Raw genomic sequence first — 25,594 nt, forward strand, 5'->3', positions numbered from 1 at the left:
TCATAGAAATGGCCAGTGCAGGTTGTCAAGGGCTGTTTCTGCTTCTAGAAAACTTGGTGCTGCTTTTTGTTGCTGCTGCTGCTGCATTCTATTATAATGGTTACAAACCTGGTGTTGGCCTTTACGCTCCTCTTCGGAATATTGATTGATATGCATTATATCTGGAACGCATTCCTTTAGTTGTTCAGCTAATATTGTTTTAAAAAATATATAATCTACTTTCACCAAAGAAATTGGTCTTATATGACTGTGGTTTCTCCGGATTGTTCCCTTCTTTGTAAATACATGATATGTTTCTTCCCATGTCGCAGCAATAGCCTTTGTCTCTTTAATTTCAATCATTCTGCTTGTCAGTAGTTCCAACAATTCCTCATGTTCTTTATGATATTGAGCTATCAGCCCATCTGGACCTAGTGCTTTCCCAAGTGTGATTTGTTTTACTGCCTCTTTTGTTTCTTGGATAGCAATTGGCTTAGTTAGGTTTGCCTATGTTGGACATTAAATTCCTCAATAACAGACTTTCCAATGGGTTCAGGACTGCTTCATTCATGTTAGCCATGGATAATTGTTCTTTAACAAAAGCTGCTAAGTCTTCTATGATTTCCAATCTTCACAGTAACAGTTTAGTCCCTTTCTTTACTGCTGGTATTGTGTTTCTTTCTTTTTTTTTCTAAACCATTATGCTAAAAAATTCCCTGGTTTATTTGACTGTCCAAAATCCTTTTGTTTAGCAAATTTTATCTTCTATTTCCAATAAATTTGATTGTTTAACTTCTTGCAACTCTTCCATCAGTTGTCTTTTTGGGTTAGTTCTATGCATTTGTTTCAATTCTCTTATTTTGGCATCATTTGTTGTTCTTTCTGTCTGTTATATACTCTTTTTTTTGTTTTGGCACTAATTTAATAAAAAGGCTCTTCATGTATGCTTTGCTTGTTTCCCAAAAGGTAGTATCAGAGATTCCTGGTGTTCTATTTATTATGAAGAACATTTTCAATTCCTCTTTGCATTTCTGTTGAATACTGTCATGGAGGAGCAACCTGTCATTCATCTTCCATCTGAAGGGAAATTTTTCTCCAGAATGCCATAGTATTAGGGTTGGATTGTGGTCCACATATGTCATTGGGGGAATTTGTACTTCTTTAATAGATGGTGTTAGAGCTTTGGAGGCAAAACACATATCTGTATGACTGATGTCTTGCTGAGAAGAAACTGTAACCTCTCTCTGCTGGATTTTGCAGCCTCCATGCATCTATCAATGCCAGTTCATCCATATATTGGAACACCTTTTGCGGAAGCTTTCCACCTCTTCTCCCTTGATTCCATTGATGTCTCCAAGGACAAATATTTCACCTTCTTTCACTTCTATTAATTTTTGAAAAAATATTTTGTATTTTTATTTTGAGCATAGATGGAAGCCAGGGATGTTATTTTACCTTCTTTCCAAAGTTTAAAATTAAAATCCTTCATGCTTTGTCTTAAATTGATCCAACACATCCCAAGCTGTTGACTTGATATAAATTGCTATTCCATTTTTCTTGGTTTTTCCAGGGGCTGTATATTCTTGTCCTATTTTCCTTTGTTGTAACAAAATGAATATGTCCTGTTTTTTATAAGTGTTTGTTGTACACAGAAAATCACAGCACTTCAATTTATTTTTTAAAAATATGTTTTTGTGGTGGATTTAATCCATTGGCATTCACCGAAATTAATGTTGTCTCCATTTTGAAGTCAATCCAATGCTGCTGCTATAGCCAATTTTACTTTGTTCTGCCTTGTCCTTGGTGAGACACCTGTGTAGAGTAGGATGATAATATAGCACAAGACAGAAGAACAATGATGGCAAAGAAAACAAACCCAGAGAGGAACAAAAAGGAAGAAAGGGTCTATATCATTTTTAGAATCAACTAAGGAGATTACCTGCTAAAAAAAAAAAAAGCTATAGTATTTTGATTTCTGATAATCATTGCATTATTTTTAAGGTCCTTATAGGTCTATTGCCTTATGATCTGCCCTAGTCTTCCCAGATACAGCTGTCAGACTGATGGTGTGTAGTTCCCTCAATCCTTCTTTTATCCCTTTTTGGAGACAAAGACACACTTGTTCTCCTCTGCTTGTCCACTATTTCAACAATTTTCCAGGATTTTGCAAAGTTTGCATAAAGTTTCATCTGAACCCTCAGCAAATTTCTTTTGTACCCTAGGACAATCCAGGCTTGGAGAACTGAAGTCTTTCTATCTTTCTAACTTTCTATATTTCTATCTATCTATTTATTTAATATTTACACTGCTCAACTCCCAGTGACTCTGGTTGAATGAACATTTTTTAACTCCTCTGCTTCTACCAGTGTCAAGCTGCCCTTCTAATTCTCCATCCTACTGTTCATAGTTACTTAGGCAAGGACTGTCATCCAGACAGCTAAATATTTATTACCAGCAGCAAGGAACCTAATGAGTGCAGAGCTATGTCCATGGTAGGATTTTTCCTATGAATCTATGAGCAGTGCAGGAAGTCCAAACCACGAGAAGCACATAAAAGTGGTTCTATAAATGTACAAACATCGGATGTGCTCCAATTGACCCTAACTTTCACCTTTTGCACATGCCGAGCGAAGTTCTATTGTGACAGCTTTGCCAATCTCCAGCTGAATTCTCCATACATTCAGAAGTGCACCAGGGCTCCTGATAGTGTGGGAGATCCTGAGACAATTTAGACAGAAGCCTTTTCGGTCTGCCTATCTTTGTGCATCAGTGCCAAAGCTTGGGGTGTGGGGCAGGAGCAGGAGAAGGTGATGCAGTCTGTTCCCCTGCAGGTGGGATGCAAGCTCACGTGTGCTGATGGAGTTGACATCTCACTCTAGAATTCAAAAGCATGGAAACCAAAGGTGTAAACAAAACAGGCTCTTGCCACATATAGCTGAATTCTAATGATTTAGCAATGAAGAGGAAAGGGTGGGGCGGAGAGACCGTCCCTGCTGTTCATTCCATCTCTTGCCTTCCTCCTATTCCCTTTTTAATGTCTGTCTGAAGTCTGCTCAGTTGCAATTACAAGGCAGCTGCGCTTGCATTGGTATAAATCTAATCGATTTTTTGGCCTTGTCAGATTAAAACCTACCTATCAGCCCACTGCAGTCCTCTAGATCTCTCTAAATCTGTACTTGACAGAGAATTTATGACCAGGCTTTGCATTTTGCAAAATGATTAAAGTTACCAAACAGCCATAAAAACCTGCAGTAGTGAACATCCGTTTTTGAAAGACTGTTGAATTTATAGGAGGGGGAAGGTTTATTGTCATTAAAAGCAATGCAGCAACTCCATATTCTGGTGGAAGCTGAACATGCATGGTTTCTGGCTTATTGGTAGGGCTGACATATTTCTCAGTGGCTGCTTTTGTCACCGAGCCACTGCCTGTTTAGGGAGAAATATGCAACTTCACCCAAAGCTGCTTTTACAAGCCCAGTTTCCTAGAGTGGTTAAAGACTTCGATTAAGACCAGGAAAGTCTGGTTTCAAGTTCACCTTCAGACACGAAAGGTTATTAGATGTCTTTGGGCCTGGCCAACCTACCTTAGTGGGTTGTTGTGGGATAAAATGACATGTAAGCCATCAGGAGCCTCTTGGGAAAAGGCAGGATATAAATCTAACTAAGGATTTATAAATATACAGTGGTACCTCGGTTCACGAACTTAATTCGTTCCGCGACTCTGGTCGTGACCCGAATTGGTCGCGTCCCGAATCAAATTTCCCCATAAGGTTCAATGTAATTACGGTTAATCCGTTCTGAACCATATGTTGTTGTTTTTTTAAACCGCAAAAATATGAAACAAAATACAGTACGAAGAGAGAGAACACTAACCTTGCTCGACACGACTTCTGGCGTGGAGGACAGGAAGGCAGGTGGGGAGGCGGTTATTGCTTGGAGGGAGAGTCCCGCTCCCTACAGGAAACCACGACCATGTGTCAGGGAAAATGGCTGCGGATCCTGTTCGTCACCCGATCCGGCGTTCGCAAATGGAGGCAAAATTTTGCGAACGGAGCTGTTCGTGACCCGAATTGGTCGTGAACAGAAGCGTTCATGACCCGAGGTACCACTGTAATTATAAACCCATTGGGGGGAGATGGGCGGCATACAAATGTAATAATAAAAAATAAATAAGGGTGATAATCAAAGAACAATGATGTCCAGTTCTTTGTAAAATCACCAAGGGTCTGATGACTTTCTGTGCTCCATAGAGGAGATAGTCAGGAGCACAGATTGTCATGGCAGCAGAACCAGGTTTCTGTTAGGCATTTCTGAGGCAAATGAGGCAGACCTGTGGCCAGCCTTCCTGCCAGGCTTGCAGAACATGAGTGCAAGAGAACATTCCTCAGACCTGAGTTTGGCTAAGTCCAATAGGACTTTCTTTCCATAAGTGGTATGCCTAGGAAGTCTAACTGAAGGTTGTTAGGAATTCCTCATATGTATGGGATGGGAAATGATCCTTCCTGCAAACAGAAGGCCACTCTTTCTCCCTGCACCCACCCAGGACTATCTGCATTCTGGGACAGCTGAATCCCACACAGCTCCCCACCAATGCTGCATCCTGACCACAGAATGCAAAGATCAGGAAATTAATGCTGTGAATGCCAAAGTGTCTGATCAATAGAAGTACGATGCATTTCCCTACCTCACTGCCCGATGACAGTAGGCAGCCAAAGACATGCTTTGGAAAAGATGATTCCAGTGCCAGCTCACTGGAAAGAAAGAAAATGCTTCCAGCATACACACACAGGCTCAAATCCTGGTTCATGCCAAGCACATCTCTCAAAGCCCAGCTTACCAGTCTGTCTGTTGTCCATGAATTGCCTGCTTCATTGAAGGGACTGCTCTGCAGAGAGATTCCCCACCACCCTGAAAGACTTTAGTGGCAGCACCCAAATTCCCCAGTTGCCCACCTCCACCCTCGGATGCCAAGTGGTGTGTCTCTCCTTTCAAGAGTCAGGGACCACCTTCTCTGACAAGACTGGGGAAGATTACATGCAGTTGACATTTTTAGACCAACCAACCTGATGTATATTTCTTCAGCTTCCAATCTGCAATGCATTCTTGGTTTAAAAATTACATACAAAATTGAAGATGTTGGACAAAGTTGCATATAAAAGTGCATGTGATTTTCTGTGCATTTAAATTGTAGATTAGTACAGAAATTGGATAGAACAGAATGTATGAGTGGAAAGAAATGGTGTCAATGGGGGCTGGGGTTGTAGGAACTTCTAACAGTTGTCTTAAGATCCTACTGACAGCCCTCAAGCAGGACAGTAAGAAGTAGGGAATTCTCCACATGCACAGAGTGGTGGCAGCAGTTTTGTAAAGTGTCTGCTCCGGCTCTCCCACCCTACTGAAGCATCTCATGAAGTGTGGAAATGTTGCTAAGTCAGCAAGGCTTTTGCTAAGTGGTCGAGATGGTGCAAGGATTGTTGAATTTGATAATGTTGAAATGTCCAGGTTGGTCCCAACAATTGCTCATTTTTCTTTGTCCCTTGTTTCCTGTTTTTAAGTCTCTACTATTCTTTCTCAAGGACAGCAGTAATTGATATGAAACTTTTAGAAATTAATTTTGTTGCATCTCTCACTAAGAGAGAGAGAGAGAGAGAGAGAGAGAGAGAGAGAGAGAGAGAGAGAGAGAGACTTCATGGGGTCATTTATAATGTCACAGTTATTGGTCCTGACAAAACAATGCCTTAAAAATGCACCAAAGTAAATTATGAGACACACAGATGGGTGAACCCTTGCCTGAGCTAGACTGGAAGACAGCCAGTCTTTGATATTAATAACCAAGAAAACATCCTCTCTCTGGCCAGGCAGAAAGATGGCTTCAGCTTTTAGTCCCCTCTTCTTGGAATACACACCATTTAATCTGGGCTGTTTTGGAGTGCACTGCTGAACCCAAGCCCCCTTTGCCACAGCAGAAATGATCATAAACCATGCCCTTCTTAGATCTTGGAACCCAGTTCTCTTCCTACCCATTCAGCTAGTTGACATCTTCTTTGGCTTCAAGCCTGCTATGAATCTGTAGAGACATAAACTCAACTTATACATACATTTATTTAAAACACCTGAAGCAAATGCTTTTTATATAATACAGTACTAACTCAAAGAGTCATTTTCACTCCACTGAAGGCAAGAGAATTAAGTCAGAAAGAGAAACAAGTTGAGGGTGAAATATACATCTAAATAAGAATTGTGTGTGTGTGTGTGTGTGTGCGCGCATGCATGCACGCTTTCAAGTCAATCTTGATTCCTGGTGACTGCCTGGACAAGTCCCTGCAGTTTTCTTGGCAAGGCTTCAGAAGTGGTTGGCTGTTTTTTTCCCAGGGCTGAGAGTGACTGGTCCAAGGTCCCTCAGCTGGCTCTGTGCCTAAGGTAGGACTAGAACTCACAGTTTCCTGGTTTCTAGGCTGGTACCTTAAGCACTACACCAAACTGGCTCTAAATGAAGATAAATTATAAAATAGATTGCTTAGCTTTCCACAACTGCTGCTTGTTGCAGTTATATAAAGGCCTCTTTCCTCCAAACTAGCTCTTAGCCTTGCAAAGGATCAGGAGGGAAGCGGTCAGTGATAGTCTATTTATTAAAAATATGTCTAGGCAACTTTTAGAAGTTGAAGTTTTTCCAGGGCAGCTCATAACAATAAAGTTAATATAGGTAGTACTCGACTTATGACCACAATTGGGACCAGAACTTCTGTTGCTAAGCTATGTGGTCATTAAGTGAGTTCTGCCCAATTTTATGACCTTTTTTGCTGCAGTTGTTAAGCAAATCATGTGGCTGTTTAGCAAATCCAGTTTCCCCCATTGACTTTGCTTGTTGGAAGCCCCCTGGGAAGGTTGCAAATGGTGATCACATGACCCCGGAATTCTGCAACTGTCATAAATACTTGCTGGTTGCCAAGTACCTGAATTTTGATCACATGATCATGGGGACTCTGTGGCAGTCATAAGTGTGAGGACTGGTCATAAGTCACTTTTTTCAGCACCACCATAACTTTGAATGGTTAAACAAATGGTCATAAGTCAAGGACTACATGTATGAGGAAAGCGTATAATAAAACATTACTAAAATTATTGAACATCATCAGTTAAAACAACTAACCCAAGATAGACTAAAAAAGAGCAAACCAACCAATAATAATAATAATAATAATAATAATAATAATAATAATAATAATAATTTATTAAATTTATATGATACCTGATTCTCAGCTCTGGATAGTTAGGGAAGTTGCTGAAGGAATCAAGTTGTTAGGCTGTAACCTAGTCCACAAATGGAGGTACTGCAGAAAAATCCCTCCTTTTTGTCAGGATTTTCATTCTCATGGGAAAGGATTCATCCCGTTATCTTTACAACAATAACAAATAATATTTTGGCTACAGAGATCATGTGAAAAACACCTGTTATTGTGTGTTGTGTATTGTGCTATTTACTGCCATCTATTGGCGTGTGTATGCTAGTTACCCAGAGAGGAAAATGTGCAGCCTCTCTGAGTAGTTGTTAGTTGTTTTAGTGTTAGCCATTATGTAGGTTTTATGGGCTACGTAGTTGTAACAAAGTACCAAGTAGTGTACCTCTTCTCTAAGAGTTTGTAGCTAGAGATTTTGTTAAGCTTGTGTTGCTAATAAGTCTTGGATGCTACATTGAATGAGAAGATGTGTTTTTCTTTATATTTTGTATGATATTTGTATTTTATGGAATTTTGCATTTTTATCAATAAACACCAGTTAGTATATATTTTCTGACTGGATTTCTGTGGGAAACAAGAAATGGACATTACATTGTGTTTGCTTTCATGGCTAATATTTTCCTGGAGTTTTTGCTGCGCTCTGCACAAACAGGAGTGTTTGTGATTATCACTCTGCCTGACACTTTTTCCCAGTGCTAGGCAAATGACATACTTGGAGAAGATTGATTGATTGATTGATTGATTGATTGATTACATGCCATCAAGTTGTTGTTGACTCCTAGCGACCACATAGATTTTCCCCAGGAGAATCTGTCCCCAACCTGGTCCTTCAGGTCTTCCAATGGTGTCTCCATTGCCACTGTACTGAGTCCATCCACCTGGCTGATGGTCATCCTCTTCTTCTCTTTGCTTCCACCTTTCCAGCATCAGAGCCTTCTCCAGAGAGCTGGGGCTTTGTATAATGGGTCTGAAGTAGGATAATTGGAGCCTAGTCATTTGTGCCTTGAAAGAAAACACTGGGTTAGAGTTAGGGATTTGTGCTGTGATCCATTTGTTTCTTTTCTTGGCTATCCATGGTATTCTCAGGAGTCTTCTCCAACACCAAAGTTCAAAGATATCAATACTCTTCCTATCTGGCATTTTCAAAGTCCAACTTCCACTTCCATAGAGTGTCACAGGAAATGGCATGGCTTGCACAATTCTGATCTTTGTAGGTATGGACGCATCACGGCATCTGAATCTCTTTCCCAAGGCCTTCATGGCTCTTCTAACCAAGGGCTAGTCTGTGGCATATTTCTTGACCGTTTGTTCCTTTACTCTTGAAGGTTGATCCTAAAAGGCAGAAGCCATCCACCACTTCAATATCTTCATTGTCAATTTTAAGGCTGGTGGTTCCTCCTGTTGTCATTAGTTTGGTGGTCTTTATATTTAATTTTAGTTCCATTTTCTCACTCTGCTCGTTGACTTTTGGTACCTGGGCGTGCAGACCTCTTGTATTTCCAGGTATCAAGGTAGTGTCATCAGCATAGTGCAGGTTATTGATGTTTCTTCCTCAAGTTTTAAAACCACACTCATCTTCTTCCAATGCAACTTTCCTCTCTATATATATTCAGCATGTAGGTTGAATAAATAAGGGGAGAGGATGCGACCTTGCCTCACGCCTTTCCCAGCCTGGAGCCAGTCTGTTTCACTATGTTTTCTTCATACTGTGGTTTCCTGACCTGTATATAAATTTCTCATGAGGACAAAGATGTTCCGGGATTCCCATTTTTCTGAGCACTTTCCACAGTTTGACATGATCAGCACAATCAAAGACCTTTCTATAATCAATGAAGCACATGATATCAGCCTAGTGAGATAGTCCAGTCAGGAAGCATATCCAGATGGACTAATTCTACTTTATTGTAAGGTTACATTAACAGAATCATGCTATTCTGAAAGTACATTTCTCCCCCATCCCCTTTACAGCCCAAGAAACTAGGGAGGGTCCCTTCTGAGACACTTGCCACTCCCACATTCCTGCTGTGGGCTAAGCTGCCTCTTATCCGACCATTCCCCTGGCTGTGGCTCTTCCTCCTGTCTCCCAAGGTAATTCCCATATGCCATTACTTCAGCTCCCCCTTCAGTCTCAGTCCTCCCTCTCGAGTTCTCAGGGGAAACTGACTGTGGGCTGTGAGAACAAAGTGCAGCTGTGTTGCTCCCCTTTTCTGCCAGTAACTCCCCCAGGTCACATGAGGCATCCTGCAACCCAGCTATGTCTGTAAAGGGGACTTCTGCCCTCCAACCAGAAAGCTATCACCCTCCCCCCATGTCCTGCATGCCCAATGTAGAAAGAGCTGGGTCATTTTCCCTTTTCCCTATTTGTTCTCTTGTTTGCCCCCTGGCCCCCTCCACCCCATAGAAGAACACCTCTTGCCCATTTTGGTCAGCCCCAAACTCCTGCAAGGCCAGTAATTATTGAGGACAGGGCTTGTCAGCGTGACGGTTGTGAAAGTGGTGCACCAGTTGCACAGCATCCACATTTATTGCTGCTTCCCATGACCTCTCTGACTCTGGGTAGCCCTTCCAGTGGATCAGGTATTCCACCTGCTTCCATCAGTGTGTAGAGTCTAGCACCACCTTGACCTTGTACTCTTACTCCCTGTCTACCAGTATGTGAGGTGGGGTGCTATCTGAGAATGCAGAGTACAGTGGGTGTGCCTCTTTCCCTAGCAAAGGCTGATGGAATATCAGATGAACCTTCATTAATTCTGGCAATTGCAACTGGAATGCTACCAGGTTGATTTGTTTAATCACCGGGAAGAGGCGAATAAACTTTGAGTCTAGTTTTTTGGAAAGCTGTGTGGAAGTCAAATCCCCTTCTGCAGTTCTAGCCCTTTCCTGTCTGTGTGCACCTGCTGCTTTTTTGTAGGCAGCTGTCACAAACTCTAGCTGCTCCTTCAGAGTCTTTGGGCTGCTTGCCTCTCATGCAGGCAACCTGAGGCACAAGGAACAGTGCTTTCCTGCCTGGTTGTCGGCAAGCCCTATGGGTGTAATCCATAAGTTGCCTGGAATGGGGCCATACTGATAGAGGAGCGTGCTGCATTGTTGTAGGCAAATTCCACAAGGGGTATGAGTTCAGTCCAGTTGTCTTGCTGATATGAAATATAGCATTTAAATATTGCTGCAACAATTGGCTAACCTTCTCAGATTCTCTGTTGAATGCTGAATAATATGAGGAAGACAAACGAATTTTAATATTTAATAAGCACAAAAGGGCCTTCCAAAATTTGGAAGTAAACTGATTTCCTCTGTCTGTAATCACATGATTGACCAACCTTCTATATCTAAAGATGTGGTCCAAAAAGAGCTGAGCTGTTTCCTGGGCTGTTGGGAGGCCCTTGCAAGGAATAAAATGAACCAGCTTGGTAAATAAATCCACTACTACCAAGATGCTGGTATATCCCTGCACTGGGGGAAGGTTGGTGATAAAATCACCAAGCAGTGTCCTGGGGCTGTGATGGGGTCTCTACTGGCTGCAATAAGCCAGCTGACTTACTAGGAACTGGTTTTGCTTTACAGCAGACATGACATTAATGTCTGCATGAACTGGTGACCACCAGAAGTCTCCAAGAACTCAATGTTCACTTTTAAACATCCCCCCATGTCCTACTGTTTTGTTTTCATAGCATAATTATAGTACTTCTTCCCTTAGAGGAAAAGGAAATATACAAACATCCATTGTGCAGCAGTTGCCCCCCTTCCAGTGTGAAAGGTACTAAATTACTTTGTGGGGGTCCCTGGAGGTCATCCATGGTAGCCCTGGCGTTTGCATCATGCTGCTACTATGCCCTGATCCGATCTAATAGATCAACAGTCTGTCTCCCTACTTCCAGTTTTTTGGGCTGGTTGGATTTACAGTTGGACTCAAAGTTGCTTGGCTGGAGCATCGTTGGTGTGTGTGCACAGCATGTCATATTTTGCTGTGCGTGAGAGGGCATCTGGAAGTTTGTTCTGTGAGCCTGGAATGTAGGATCCTGGAATGTATAAAACTTTGGCTCCATTTCTTTGGATATCTATCCCCCAAATCCTCTGCTTTAGTTCAGCCAGGGTTTTATCAAGTCCCAAAGCAGGTAGCACTGACAGGGTGAGACTGCAATATACCAAATCATTATTAATTTGTCTTCTTAGGTTGGAAGAGAACCTATCCAGCTAAGTCAGATGGACTAAGGAAGTTCCCCAATAGAGTTGCTTCAGCCAGAACCTAAGATGACAAAATCTTAATTGGGCCCCAAGGGAAATGCAACCTAATTCTAGTCATGTTGTTGTGCCACAAAACGGGTCTGAGCTTGGTGTTGAAGCCAAAAGACATCCAAACACGAGGTGCAGAATAAAGGGTTGCTTTTATTAAGGTACCAGAACAAAAGGACTCCAGCCTGTAAGGCGGCAGGAGCCCCGAGCACAATTTGGTTACAATTTTTATACTTCCCAAATTCCCTCCCCAGTCTCTCATTGGTCAGGTACTATGGAGTTCACAACCCATCAGGTACACCAAATACAACTTCCGGTTGTCCCGCCTTAGTTCACGTCTCCCACTACTCTACTCCAAAGCCCCTTGCCCCTATTTACAATTATCCATATTTGGGGCTTCTACTTACGTGTCATCTTGAAGGCTATCGTGTCCCTGCAGGCTGCGGTTAAACTGACTGCACCCTGTCGCAATTATCTACATTCCTCTCCTTTCTATATGGCGCAAGCTGCTTTAAGCCTATAGCTAAATTTCACACATCCTGTCTTCCAGGTTGTGGGCCTTCTTGCAAGTGTTTCAGCATGTTAACCCCCCCACCCTTAGCTGCCCCAACGGTGGGTGGTCGGGCTTATTCCTCTTCAAACTGGTGTTGGTATGGCCTCAGTTCCACATATGAACCTGGGGGGAGATTAACCCCCTTCTTCTGACCCTTCAATGTTAGAGCACTGGAAATTGAATAAAGAATTCATAGTAATATTTTCAAGAATTTTCAAGAGCACTATATAGCATCAAACCCAGAACTTTGGTTTTAAAGAGTTTAATGGCTACTGGGACAGAATTGTTACCAAATTGACCTGCAATTTAGCAATTGCAAGGGGTGCTTTTGGGGCTTTTATTAGAAGCTCTCTTGATTGAGTAGACAAACAGGTAGAAGATTGAAAATAGACACCTAAATATTTAAAGGATTTTACCTGCTTGATGAGTTTGCTGTTGGTTGTCCATCTAACTGAGTCCTTAGTGTTTCCTAGAGAATACCAGTACTTTTCTTTTGGAGTAATTTATTTCAATGTGTTCTCTGGAGCAGTATGTAAGGTTTACCCCGTTCATCTCAGAGAAACTCTTGTGACACGTGTGTTCAGCAAAGCAGTTTACTCAAGCGTAATGTAAGTAAGTACAGACAAAGCCAGGGTTGGCTTGGCACATCTTACAATGTATTTTATACCTTCCCCGTTCCCTCGTTTTGCCCCGTTGCTCAGCTACAGATTACCCGCAGTAATCCCCCCTCGCCCCAATGGCAGATTCAGTCCGGTGCTTTTGTCTTTCTGATTGCTGTCTATGGGTTGTGCTGTTGTTGCCTTTGTTGGGTTTGCCTGTTGCGCACAAAGCCGGGAGTTCCCGATCACTCGTTGATCGCTTCCCTTCTGAGCCTCTGCGCTCCCCTTTGTCTGCAGCGCCCGAGGGGAGCCGCACTGATACAAAGTATCCGCTTGCGGGTTGAGTTAAGCACCGCCCCCTGTCCGTCATCAGCTCGCGGTTTCACTTCCCCTTTTTCTCTGCTCGCGCCCGGGCGGTGAAATTGACTAGGTGTGGCTGAGCGGCGTTTCACTGTGCCATGCCGGCTGAATCTGACATACCGCCCCCCTGAACAGAAACCCCCCCTTTACCTTGGTTTCCCGGGTTGCTTCTTGTAAAAGTCCTTGACCAGTTCAGGCGCCCTAACGTGGGATTTGTTTACCCACTCACTGTACGCTCTCAGGAAATGCTATACTAGCAGTTGGATCTGGTCCTTGTGTTTCCTGGTGTCCAGGATTTGTTTCACTTCAAAGTTTCTCTCCCCGTCAACCATGATCGATGCCAGGGCTGGCTCATCTCTGTGCCAGTCATTGGACAGTCAGTGCGGCTTCAGCAGGCTGCAATGGAAGACCGGGTGGACCTTCCCGAGTGCTTTTGGGAGCTTCAACTTGACAGTCACCAGGTTTATTATCTCAACAACAGGGAAAGGACCCACAAACTTTGGGCTGAGTTTCTTAGACGCTTGATGCGTCTTCAGGTTCTTTGTAGACAGGTACACCTGGTCCCCTACTTTCCACTGCCACTCGGGGAGTCGCTTGCGGTCGGCATATTTTTTTGTAGTCCGCTCTGGCTTCCTGCAGCGCCGTTCGGACTGCCTGCCTTGTGGCGTCTATCTGAGTGAACCAAGTGTCCAATGAGCCGATCCGGGATGCCGGCTGGGGTAGCTTGGGGATGGCGATGAAGTCTTGCCTGGTCGCCACCTTAAACGGGGTGAAACCAGTGCTTTTGTGGACCACATTGTTATATGTTACCTCCGCAAACGGCAGCAGCTCTGCCCAGTCGTCTTGCTGGTAATCCACATAGCACTGCAGGTACTGCTCCAGCCCCCTGTTAAGACGTTCCGTGGCCCCATCCGTCTGTGGATGCGCCACCAAGGAGAGAGCTTGCTGAGTCCCCACTCGCTTCAGGAACCCCCGCCAAAACCACGTGACGAAGTTCCCCCCCAGTCGCTCATGACTCACTGGGGGGTGCCGTGCAAGCGATACACATGCTGCACGAACATCTGCGCCAGCTTCTCCACGGTGGGGACTCACCGACAAGCCACAAAGTGCGCTTGTTTTGAAAACAAGTCCGTTACTGCCCAAATAGCTGTCTTCCCCTTGCTCTCCGATAGCTCCACAATAAACTCCATGGTGATTTCTTGCCAAGGGCCGTCTGGCATCATTACAGGCTGGAGGAGGCCCCGGAGCTTCCCCTTGCTCCCTTTGGCCATTGCACAAATCAGGCAGCTCTCTGTGTATGCTCCCACGTCCTTCCAAAGGCTCAGCCACCAGAACTGCCTCCATATTAGGTGGAGGGTTTTCACAAACCCATAGTGGCCTGTGTTTTTATTATCATGGGCTCTTTCCATCACCTCCCTTTGGCAACCCCTAGGTACATACAACTTGTCCTCGTGCTACCACAATCCCCCATGTCCCATTAAAGAGTCTTTGTTCTTTGCCACCCAAGGGTCTTGCTCACCAGCTTCTCAGAAGGTTTGTTGGATTCCTGGTTCGGTGTCGCTTGCCCGCTTCCTCGTTTGGCTGCACGTTACGGCTTTTACGGCCAGCTGGGTTGTGGGGATGATCAAGTCCACAACCTCCTCCCGCTGGCTTGCGTGTTGGGGAATGCAGGACAGTCCATCCACTAAGAAGTTCTTTTTCCCCGGGATGTGTTTGAGGTTGAAATTAAACCATCCGAAGTATTGGGACCAGCACGCTTGCTTGGGTGAAAGCTTCCGCGGGGCCCTAAGTGTCTCGAGGTTCTTGTGGTCTGTCTACACCTTGAACGGCTGGCTCGCTCCCTCCAGGTGAATAGGGCCCACTTTATAGCAAACGCCTCCTTCTCCCACACCATCCACTGCCTTTCCATTGCGGTGAACTTTTGTGAGGCATAGGCACACGGGTGGAGGGCTTCCTCGGGTCCGGGCTGTAGAAGGACTGCTCCCGTCGCCACATCGGAGGCATCCACCTGGATTATGAACCGCCGGTCAGGATCAGGGTGGCGCAGGATGGGCTCTGTGGTGAACCTTCATTTTAGGTCCCCGAACGCCTCTTGACACTCCGGGGTCCATGCGAGGGGCATGCTAGGCTTAGGGGTTTTGCCGCTGCCCTGAGTCTTAAGTAAGTCCGTTAGTGGCAGGGCGACTTCAGCAAAGTTCAGAATAAACTGCCAGTAGAAGTTAGCGAACCCCAAGAAGCTTTGGAGCTGCCTCCGGGTCTGCGGCGCTTCCCACCCCAGTACATCATTTACTTTTGCTGGGTCCATCTCAACACCCCTGCTGGATATTCTATACCCAAGGTAGTCCAGTTGCTCCCGATGGAACTCACACTTTGAGAGCTTGGTGTACAGCTGTGCTTTTAACAGTCTTCGGAGCACAGTGCGCACTAGTCTCACGTGCTCGGTCAGGGTCTCGGAATATATTAGGATGTCGTCCAGGTAGACAAGGACACCCCGGTATAATAGATGATGCAGCATCTCATTTGTTAATTGCATGAACACCCCCAGTCCCCCTTTTAACCCAAACGGCATCACGCGGAACTGGAAACTTCCAAGTGGGCAATTGAAAGCAGTTTTCCATTCATTCCCTGCGCATATCCGGACCCTGAAGTACGCCTCTTGCAAGTCCAGTTTTGTGAACACCTTCCCCTTGGACAGGTGGGACAGGTCCTTCATCAAGGGAAGTGGGTAGTGGTATTCAGTACTTATGGCGTTCAGCCCCCGGTAGTCCACGCACAGCCTTAGCGAGCCGTCCTTCTTTTCCCGGAACAACACCGGGGCCGCCAAGGGGGACTTTGTGGGTTGGATGAATCCCCGCTTCAAGTTCTTATCCACAAACTCCCATAGGCTGCCCATCTCCTTCCCCAACAGGGAGTACATCTTAGGGTTGGGCAACTTGGACCTGGGCTCTAGCTCTATGGAGGTCACTGGGTCTGTGGGGCGGGAGTTGGTCTGAGTCTGCCTTGCTGAATGCCACCGTCAGGTCGCGGTAAGGATGGGGGATGCTCCCGATGTCCGCCAGATCCTCCGCTCCCCCTTGCGCGGGGTTGGCCACTGCTGCTGCTGCCTGGGCCACCGCTACCTCCGGGATTCCCGATGTCACCACCACCGCTGTTCTGGCTTCCACCGCTGTCTGTGCGCTTCCCTGCGTGGCTAGCTCCTCCTCCACCGATTGCTGCTCCGGAGTTGCTCCCTTCTTTGTTGTCACCCGTTGTCACCTCCGGTTCTCTCTCGTCTGCTCTTCCTCGTCTCGGAATCGTACCACCTCTGACGCCCAGTCAACGAGGGGGTTCCGCTGCCCCAACCATGCCAGTCCGAGTACCAGCGCATAGTCAGCAATCGGGACCACCACAAACCTTAGCTCCTCATGATGGGTCCCGATCATCATCTTGACCGGCTCACATAGACTGCAATCAGAAAGACAAAAGCACCGGACTGAATCTGCCATTTGGGCGAGGGGGGATTACTGCGGGTAATCTGTAACTAAGCAACGGGTAAGCGTAGGAACGGGGAAGCTATAAAATACCATGTAAGCTATGCCAAGCCAACCCTTACGTTACACTTGAGTAAACTTCTTTGCTGAACACATGTGTCATGAGAGTTTCTCTAGACGAACGGGGTAAACCTTACATATGGGACCCAACAGTGTTGCATGATTTCCAACCAGTATCCAATCTTCTCTTTTGATGGAATGTTGTTGAAATTTGCACCTTCAGGAGGCCCTGGAGGAATCAGATTATCCTTTTCAGATTACAGGTCTGGGTACAGTACAGAGTTGGAATTGATCATGCTTTTGGTGACCTTTTTGATGACCCTTGGGATGGGGTTGGTGCAACTATCCTGGTTCTTTTGAAACCATCAATCGTGGTATACTTCTGGACTGGCTATGAGGATTGGAAATGGGGGGCACAGTGTTTCAATGGTTCTCCTTTCTCCATGGCTGGTTGGCAGTGTTGGCAGGTGAGGAAGAGATCAAGCCTGAGACCCCTGCTCCCATAGTGTTTGATGCACTTGTCTCTCTTCTTTAACATATACATGAACCTGCTGGGTGAGATCACCTAAGCCACTAGGTGAGGAAATGAAACTCATACATGTCTCCCCATCAGTTGTTGCCATCTTACCATCTACTTCAAGCAGGAAGTTCACCTCTTTCTTTTTCTTCCTCTGTAGCAAAGAAGAATATCTTTTCTATTGTTTTTTAGCTTCCTTTGGAAGCCTAAGTTCCTTTTATAATTTTTAAATTTCTTTCTAATTTCTAATTTTCTTTCTGCAAATATTAACTTAATACACCTTAGTTTTTAGAAGATCCCAACTCTAACTCAAGAACCTATGTCCATGGAACCCTCCTTGTACTTCTATGTATACTTTTCTCCTTCACAAGACCCAGTTGGCAGGCAGATAGGTTTGCCAACATTTCCTGGCATAGCTAGGAAAAGTGTGAAATCCTGGCTGTGCCAGAAGGCCTGGGGGCCGGATGGGGGCTCTCACCAGTGGAGGTGGCTTGTGGGGTGATTGACCTTGCCCCCCCATCATCTTGAATGTTTTTAGTTTTTATGTACAGGGTTTGTTGTTTAGATTTGATTTTTAATGGATTATTTATTTTAACTATTTATGGGGGATTTTTAATTGTTGATGGGGTTTCTGATTTTAACTGTGAGCTGCCCAGAGTTACCCATTGGGGGGAGATGGACAGGATACAAATTTAATAATAAACAAACAAACAAACAAACAAATAAAATCCCATGTAAAGCTCATAAGAACCGGCAGCTTTGTTGACTATCTATACTGAGATAATACCTTATTAAGCCAGCTGAAGATGTATAAAATAACTCCAAGCTTTCCTTAAGAAACAGCTTCCTTGCTGAAAGAATTCTGTTGCTATTGAATATTAGCATAAACAAATCTTTCTCCTAGTTTAGCTTAAAAATTCCTTCTTACCTTTGGCCTTTTCTTAGCTGTGCATCCCACTGAAGTCAATAGTGGTGGGTTACTACTTCCCCAGCAAATCTGCCTTTTTTCTCCCCTTCACCTGTACTTTTGAGAGTTATCTATGGGATTCAGAAGATCTAGGTACAAAAAGTTGCTTAGGGCATTAAATATTTACATAGCAATGTTAGGAAGGTGTGTGTAAATTATAAATAATGTAAGGCTGAATGGGTTGTGGTTAGAGCTAAGAGACCCAAATTGTATCATCATAATACATTATTTACAAATAATGCATCTATTCTTCTCCATTAGTGTTGCTGGCAAAAGCCCCTGAGTGCTAAACTTGAATTTTGACGAGAGCAATAAATATGAGATAACAAATAGCAGTAAAGATGCAGATGTAGTTAAACAAGTGCAAATTGGAGCGCATCAGTCTAATTCTGCCCAACCTCCTCTTAGTCAGAAATAGCACAGCAAGAGCTCCAAAAACAAGACACAGAGCAATACATCCAAATTATCTAAATTAATTTAATTGAAAAGATCCCATTGAAAAGTCTAGCAATAGGAGACAGATTTAAATCACATCTAAACATATTGAAAATTAACAATAATCTCTACCAAAATGTGTGGAATATAAATCATTTTGGCAAGTTAACAGGTTATTCTATTAATTAGAATAAATCCAATATGCTTCCAATTGGATCAAAAGTATTCCTGGCGATTTGTTAAAAATGGGTGGGGGGATATTTTGTTTAGATATCTTGGAATAATTATTTCTAAAAAAACACCTTTATTTGTAGAAGTAAATACTTCAAATTCTTTATTTGAAATTAGTATCAATAGGTTTAAAAAATAAATGATGTAAAAAGTAATATTTTTTCAAGCATGCAATATATAAGGAGGGATCCCATAGGTACTTTCGACAAATTGATTAGCTACCCAGAAAGTTTTTAAGGGGTGGATAGGCTTCTTAATCCCTCTTCTGATTTTCCTATGAAGAAAAGAAGCTCAATTCCCTTGATTTCATCTTTATCATTAGGCTTATTTTTTGCCTCTATCTTTTTTTGGAATTCTATTGACTTTTCTTGAAAGAAACTGTGAGCGCAACTAGGAAGTTATTATTTGACCTCTCTGTTACCTTGGCAGAGTTTGGTTCTTGTCCCTGCTAACAAAGGCAGAATATCAGGAAATAGCCCAAATCTACAAGGATGGGGTCAAGAAGGCTAAGGCTCAGAATGAGCTAAGGCTTGCAATGAATGCCCAAAATTACAAATATAGGCTTCTTTGGGTATGTCTAGAACAAGAGGAAAGTCAAGGAAACAAGTGGCCAGCTGGCTGGAGAAGATGGCAAGATGGTGACAGGCAGCAGGGCTAAACTGCTTAATTCCTATCTTGCATCTGTCTTTTCACAAAAGGAAGTAGCAACTTGGCTTGTCAGAAGTGGTGCTATGGGGACCAGAAGAGAAATGCAGATCAAAATAAGTGAGAAATTGGTGAAGTGTTGCTCTGAATGAATGTAAGTCACCTGGACCAGGTAGATCACATCCCAGGGTGTTGAAGGAACTGGTGGATATCATCTCAGAGCCACTGAATGAAATCTTTGAGAAAGCCCAGAGCACAGGGGAAGTGCTAGAAGACTGGAGAAGAACCAATGTTGCTCCAATATTTTAAAAAGCAAGGAAAAGTGGGCCCAGAAAACTATAGACCAATCAGCTTGACATCCATACATAGAAAAATCCTAGAAAAGATAACCAAGCAGTGGGTTTGCAAGCTCTTAGAAATGAACAAGGTGATTACTAGAAGCTAGTTAAAAACAGGTCATGCCAGACAAATCTTATTCCTTATTCCTAAGTGTGATCCTTAAGGATCTATGTTCACATGGAGGCAGGTATGCAGTAGGGTACCTCAGGGTTCTGTCATGGGCCCAGTACTCTTCAGTATCTTCACAGATGACTGCAATGAGGGAATTAGAAGGGATGCTCAGAAAAAAAAAATCTGTGGATGACACAAAACTGTGGGGGATTACTGACAGGCTCAAGATTCCATAGATCTTGATAGACTTGAACATTGATCCTATTCAACAAATGTTGTTCAACAATGAGAAATGTAAGGTTTTCTACTTTGGCAGGATTTAAAATAAGTGTTATGTGGCTTAGCAGTAGTACTTGTGAGAAGGATCTGGGAGTCTTGATAGACCACAGATTAAACATGAGCCAGCAGTGATTGCAGCCAATGCGATCTTGGACCTAATCAACAGCAGCATTGTTAAGGTCATGGGAAATGGTAGTACCACTTTATGCAACACTGGTCAGACCACACCTGGAATACTGTGTCCAGTTCTGGTTGCCATAGTACAAAAAGGATGCCAAAGAACTGGAAAGAGTGTAGAGATGAGTGTCAAGGATGGTAAGGGTCTTGGAGGCTAAATCCTATGAAGTCAGGGAAACAGTATGGTAAGAAGGATGTTATATCTTGAGAGAACCCACAAAACTTTGAAAGTGGAGTTTGGGCACAAATTGGAATCAAAAACCCATTTCCACTAGGTGCTTGATTGTCCATATCCCAATGCTTCAGAATACCACCTTCCTGTCAGGATCAGACAAAAACTTACTGAGATAAAGTCCTTAAGGGGAAGCTGCAAACTAACCTGCCACTTCCTTAGACCACATCCATGGAACATTCTAAAACTGAGCAGGGCCCACCTGACTTTCTGCACAGCAGATTCTGGGCTTCAGAAATAACCTATCTTGCCTTGCATTGGCATGGAGGGATAGTTCAGGCAGACTTGCTCCTTGGCCAGGACATGAAGCAGAAAAACAGAATCCTACCATTACCCAAGGGTAATGTGTCTCTTCTTAAACTGACAAGGATAAAAGATGTGTGCACCTATATTGTTTAAATATGTATTTACATAGTAAAGCAGTGTAGAATGAATTGTTTATGGGAGGGATAAGCGGATTAGCTCAGCCTTTCTCAACCTTTTGACCCTGGAGGAACCCTTGAAATATTTTTCAGGTCTTGGGGAACCCCTGCACATCCAGGCTCAAATATAGGCCAGAAGTTACAAAATTATTATATTGTTTCATGCATAGGCTTGTATACGTGCATTAACAGTGTTCTTAAACTAAAATTAAAGAATGAAATTTACCTCTTTAATGTGAAACCTGTGCTTGTTTTTTGCTGCACAAATACTCACCTTCAACTGAAATAAGACAATTTCTGTCTTTGCTTTTGATGTTTGTTAAATAAGAAAGTGTAAGAAGTTGAAAACTGCAGCAAAATGTTCAACGCCTTCCTATGAATGGCAGGATACTCTTCTTTCACAGAAATCCAGAACTTGACCATGGGCAGATCAGTGAATCTCATCTTGTACGATGAAACTGCAGCTCTCTAAGTTCTTCCTTTTCCTTTAAAGTGAAGTTCTCAGGCTGGGCAGAAGATGCAGAGAAAGGATCCCTCATACATTTGTGTCAAAAGGGAAGGAAAATACTGATCAGTTATGTTCTGCAGTACTTCCTATGGGAAAAATGCAGTCAAAACGCACAGATCCTGTGTTCCTGGATGGACATGTGGAAGGAGGCGGTGACTCTGTGAGGTCACTTCCTCTTCCTCCTCCACCACGCTACGAAGAAGAAGCACATGTCTGAGCTCTTCAGCTCAGAGATAAAGTACGGCCTAAAATATGGCCCAGTCTTATAAACCAGTTAATAGTTTAAATTTGCTGTTTGTTTATTTCTTGCTACTGTAACTGCTGTTCTGAAGAGAAAGAAAAGTACTTCATGTGAGTAAACGTGATTTCTGCTTTTCTTTACAAGAAAACTGCAATCGTTACTTTTGGGGGAACAAAAGGGTAACACCAGATATAATCCCATGTCCACAAAGGGTTACAGGCCCAGACACGATGAAATTTGAAATATTTTAGTGGATGTCGCTGGATTTTCTTAAGAGAGAAGAAAGATTCAAAGCGCCCTTTTTTTTTTTCTGGTGAGCACATGGTGACTTCCATTGTCTCCATTGTAAAAGAGATTACCCCCCCCCCCCATTTTATTTTTGCAGAACAGTAGCTAGGGAGAAAAAGATTTTTCATTTTTCATTGGAGATTTAAACAATTTTAAATTTTTGCACAATTTTGATTCCTGAGATGGCCAATCAGAATCACGTTACTGAGGGAAGCCTCAAGCTACCCAAACTCACAGAGAGAAATTTTATCCATTGGAAAAAGCGCCTAGAGGTCATATTTGATCTTAAAGAAATTTTGGATTGTATCGAAAATGAAAGGCCTTACTGGCACTACTGAAGAGGCTAAAGATTCAATCAAAGCATGGGAAAAACAGAATAAGTTAGGAGTGGCTATAATTCTGGACAGTATTTCAGATGTGCAGATGATCCACGTTAAGAAGGGGAATACTGCAGCCCAAATGCTTAAGAATTTGGAATTGTCATATGGATTTGCAAGTAAACGCTCTCACCGGGCCTGGATAAGAGACTTATTTAAGTTGAAACTCATATCCAAAGCAGATTGTAACAGCCATGTGACTCAATTCTTGACAATGATTGAAAAACTAGAACTCACAGAATACCCAATGCAGGAAGAACAGAAAATCTGTTATTTCCTGGGATCACTAGGATCTAAGTTTGAGACTTTTGCAATCCTTATGGATGGGAAGACAGACTTAACTGTAAGAAAAGTGATTGCCCATCTGAGAGAAGAGTGTGTAGAAAGGAGACAGGAAACTCCCACTAGAAATGAAAAGGCCAATGATTCAAACTATATGTCAAAATTCCAAGTGAAGGTGAAAGTGACACAAAAGAAAATTGTGTGCTTTAATTGTAATAAGGAAGGACATATAGCTAAAGCTTGCAAAGCTCCAAAGTCGCAAAGATTCCCTGCATTTAAGTGACCAAATGATAGGAAAGGGAAAAGTGAGAGAAGTTTTCCTTTATAAGAAAAGAGTCTGTCAACAATTGTGAAACCAAGTCAAACAAATGGATTATAGATTCTGGAGTGCCTAGTCATTTCAGTCATGATAAGAACTTCTTTGAGGACATTAAAAGTATTGACCTATCACAAGGTAGCAGTATTCAAATTGCAGATGGAAAAATCATAAATGCACATGGAGAAGGGTCAGGAGTGCTGAAATGCAAAATAGGTTGTGAGATAAAAGAGAATCCCGTACAAAGGGTATTGTATGCTCCAGAACTGAACTGCAATATGCTTAGTGTCTCCACTCTAGCCAGAAAAGGTTTCCATATATTATTTGAAAATGATGTGTGCCAGGTGTCTAAAGATGGGAGTTTATATGCTGAAGCAAGCCTAATAGATATGAGATGAATCTTTGGGAACCCCCATCATCTATGGTGGCGCATTCAAGCCAGAAGGATGAAGTGGATCCACAACTTTGGCACAGGAGACTTGGACACAGAGACATCAATGCTGTAATGGATTTGCAGTGCAAGGAGCTTGCAAGAGGAATAAAGATAGGACTAAACGCTTTACCAACAACAAAGTGTGTAAGTTGTATTACAGAGAAAAGTGTTAAACCTTCTTTCCCATCATGTACTCAACAGAGAAGTACCAGAGTGCTTGATATAGTTTACAGTGATGTTTGTGGTCCACTGAATGTTCACTCAATGGGAGGAAATAAGTACATTCTGATATTTCTGGATGATTTTTCAAGATATTGTGTTGTGTATTTTCTCAAGGAAAAGAATCAAACACAAGAGATGTTCAGAAAGTACCTTGCCATGGTAAACAACAAATTCCAGAGAAAACCCTTCGTTCTCATAACTGACAACGGGGGTGAGTACTGTTCACATGAGATGAAAACTTTCTTGGAAGAGGAAGGAATTAGATATGTGAAAAGTGTCCCATGCACACCACAGCAAAACCCAATTGTAGAAAGAAAGTTCAGATCCATTATAGAGATGACAAGATGCATGTTAAAAGATGCATCTCTACCCCAGCGCATGTGGGGAGATGCAGCCGCAACTGCGATGTATCTCCAGAACAGATTGCCAACCAAAGGAGCTACACGCACACCTTTTGAGCTTTGGCATGGGAGAATTCTGAATCTGTTGCACATTTGTGTGTTTGGGAGCCTTGCCTATGGCTATATTCCCAAAGAAAATAGGCACAAGTTGGACCCCACAGCACAAAAGGGCATTCTCATGGGCTATGCTGCTGGAGGAAAAGGCTACAGAGTCATGGATCTTAAAACAGGACAGGTCAGCTCAAGACATGTAGTTTATTTTGATGAACAAAACAAAGTTGACAAGAGAGGAAGTGTTATAGATTTTTCTGAGCAATCAGAAAAGGAAACATCAGATCTCATGTACTTTCCACCAGAAATGTGTGATTGTCCAGATCTGCCTTCTGTTACCATAACATCATCTACAGTAAATGAACAGGAAGAAATCACAGAGAACCAGACTCCCAGCAGCAGCACCAGAAATGAAGAGGAACTGCCTGATGTAGAGATGCCTAAATTGGAAGATGATGAGGAAGCCGATGAACCACAGATTAGACGCTCATCGAGATCCAACAAAGGTGTCCCACCACCACGACTGTCCTACCTTGCAGGGTTGGCACAACCCCTAGAGCCTCCCAACTGGGAAGTGGTGGAACAGATGCCAGCCATCAAAGCATGTGTCTGGAAGGATACCGCACAGGAAGAAATCAATGCACTGCACAAGAACAAGACATGGTGTCAAGTCCACAATGTCCAACTCCCAGTTCTGAAACATTCTCACGCAACCAGGCTTGGTTCCGAAAAATACTTCTTTATTACGTGGTACATATACAGTAGCTTGTAAACAGAACATTGCTAAAACTAAAGCCTTGGGTAAATTTCCCTCTATTTATCCCCCTCCCCTTATTGTCTGGCGTCTCGATTCTTCTCCACCTGGTGGTGACCTCTTTCCTTCCTCCCTTCCTCCCTGAGCCCCTTCCTGGCTCTTTGGGCCCTAGCTGCCTTGCCGGCAATCAAGCCAGTCTAAATTGCCCATATATGGTTAAGTTGCTTCCCAGCTCCCATTACAACCATTAACAGCAAACCCCCCCCCTTAGTTACAAGTGGCAGAAACAAATCACTCCAACTCCCAATGAATGCAATATAATGGAAAACAACAGTTAGGTGATGCAGGTTCTGACATGCTGCCCCCCCCCCAAAAAAGAACCCCTCTTCACCACGATGGCCTGGGACCCTAGAAATAAGAAAAAGAGGCACTGGAATTATGAAGACATACATTCCATAGAATCCAACAAGGTTACCTGGGTTTGTTAGGATAATTTTTATAAAAGTCCAAAAGTAAGTCAGGAGCTTTAACATGTCTTTTGGAGACCCATTCAGCCAACGATTTAGGGAAATGTTTCCAATGTACCAAATACTGAATGTCTCCTCTGAATTTTCTAGAGTCCAATATTACCCTGATCTCAAAGTGTTGTTCCCCCTCGATCATAATAGGTTCAGGAGGGGCCACTGATGGCCTCCATTTATCAGATTCCTTGTATGGTTTCAATAGTTCATTGTGGAAGACAAGGTTAATCTTCCTGAGGGTTTTGAGGAGTTTCAAGTGTACAGAAATAGGGTTAATTACTCTATCCACTGTGAAAGGTCCTATGAATTTATTATCAAGCTTTCTACATGCTCTGGAAGATTTCAGATTCTTGGTA

The 25,594-nt window shown here is 43.2% G+C and overlaps 1 protein-coding gene and 1 long non-coding RNA gene across 2 annotated transcripts in view; both read left to right on the forward strand.

Moving 5' to 3' along the window:
* Nucleotides 1–25,594, forward strand: part of LOC148216940 (uncharacterized) — a 589,705-nt gene that overhangs the window by 394,308 nt on the left and 169,803 nt on the right. The window lies entirely within an intron of this gene.
* Nucleotides 21,563–24,843, forward strand: LOC148216945 (uncharacterized). The gene is made up of 3 exons (XR_015798591.1): nucleotides 21,563–21,703; nucleotides 23,626–23,722; nucleotides 24,269–24,843. It is a non-coding gene; the product is annotated as an uncharacterized LOC148216945 (long non-coding RNA).

The sequence above is a fragment of the Python bivittatus genome, unplaced genomic scaffold, assembly GCF_059951505.1.
Source record: "Python bivittatus isolate LINGU-HERP-01145 unplaced genomic scaffold, Pbiv_v1 ctg000040_np1212, whole genome shotgun sequence".
Taxonomy (NCBI): Eukaryota; Metazoa; Chordata; class Lepidosauria; order Squamata; family Pythonidae; genus Python; species Python bivittatus.